At 40.6% G+C, this 1,706-nt stretch overlaps 1 protein-coding gene across 4 annotated transcripts in view; it reads left to right on the top strand.

The window, feature by feature from the left end:
• Hnmt (histamine N-methyltransferase) overlaps positions 1-1,706 on the top strand; it is a 41,172-nt gene that overhangs the window by 19,973 nt on the left and 19,493 nt on the right. The gene's annotated exons all lie outside the window — the stretch shown is intronic.

The raw sequence follows: 1,706 nt of genomic DNA, 5'->3' as shown, positions 1-1,706 counted from the left end.
ATCCTATAGATGACTGTGAGCATCTACTTCTGTATTTGCCAGGCACTGGCAAAGCCTCACAGGAGACAGCTATATCAGGGTATTTTCAGCAGAATCTTGCAGGCATATGCAATAGTGTCTGCGTTTGGTGGCTGATTATGGGAAGGACCCCAGGTGGGGCAGTTTCTGGATGGTCCATCCTTTCGTCTTAGCTCGAAATTTGTCTCTGCAACTCCTTCCATGGATATTTTATTTCCTATTCTAGGGAGAAATGAAGTATCCACGAGTTGGTCTTCCTTCTTGATTTTCTTGTGCTTTGGAAGTTGTATCTTGGGTATTCTAGGTTTCTGGACTAATATCCACTTATCAGTGAGTGCATATCAAGTGACTTCTTTTGTGATTGGGTTACCTCACTCAGGATGATATCCTCCAGATACATCCATTTGCCCAAGAAGTTCATAAATTCATTGTTTTTAATAGCTCAGTACTACTCCATTGTGTAAATGTACCACATTTTCTCTATCCATTCCTCTGCTGAAGGACATCTGGGTTCATTTGAGCTTCTGGCTATTATAAATAGGGCTGCTATGAACATAGTGGAGCATGTGTTCTTATTACCAGTTGGAACATCTTCTGGGTATATGCCCAGAAGAGGAATTGCTGGATTTACTGGTACTACTATGTCCAGTTTTCTGAGGAACTGCCAGACTGATTTCCAGAGTGGTTGTACAAGCTTGCAGTCCCACCAACAATGGAGGAGTGTTCCTCTTTCTCCACATCCTCACCAACATCTGCTGTCACCTGAATTTTTAATCCTAGATATTCTGACTGGTGTGAGGTAGAATCTCAGGGTTGTTTTGATTTGCATATCCCTGATGATTAAGGATGTTGAACATTTTTTCAAGTGGTTCTCAGCCCTATGTACGGTATTCCTCGTTTGAGAAATCATTGTTTATCTCTGTACCCCATTTTAATGGGGTTACTTGAATTTCTGGAGTTCAGCTTCTTGAGCTTTTTGTATATATTGGATATTAGTCCCCTATCAGATTTAAGATTGGTAAAAATTCTTTCCCAATCTGTTGGTGGCCTTTTTGTCTCAGAAGCTTGGCAATTTTATGAGATCCCATTTGTCGATTCTTAATCTTACCACACAGGCCATTGCTGTTCTGTTTAGGATTTTTTTCCCTGTGCCCATACCTTCGAGGGTTTCCCCCACTTTCTCCTGTATAAATTTCAGTGTCTCTGGTTTTATGTGGAGGTCTTTGATCCACTTAGACTTGAGCTTTGTACAAGGAGATAAGAATGGATCAATTCCCATTGATAACTGCCAGTTGTGCCAGCAGTATTTGTTGAAAATGCATCCTTTTTCCACTGGATGGCTTTAGCTCCCTTGTCAGAGATCAGGTGACCATAGGTGTGTGAATTCAGTTCTGGGTCTTCAATTCTATTCCATTGATCTACCTGTCTGTCGCTGTACCAGTACCATGCAGTTTTTATCACAATTTCTCTGTAGTACAGCTTTAGGTCAGGCATGGTGATTCCCCCAAAGGTTCTTTGGTTGTTGAGAATAGTTTTTGCTATCCTAGGTTTTTTGTTATTCCAGATGAATTTGCAAATTGCCCTTTCTAACTCAGTGAAGAATTGAGTTGGAATTTTGATGGGGATTGCATTGAATCTGTAGATTGCTTTCAGCAGGATAGCCATTTTTAGTATATTAATCCTACCAA

This window comes from Mus caroli, chromosome 2, assembly GCF_900094665.2.
Source record: "Mus caroli chromosome 2, CAROLI_EIJ_v1.1, whole genome shotgun sequence".
Taxonomy (NCBI): domain Eukaryota; kingdom Metazoa; phylum Chordata; class Mammalia; order Rodentia; family Muridae; genus Mus; species Mus caroli.
This window is presented reverse-complemented; position numbering and strand designations above follow the sequence as displayed.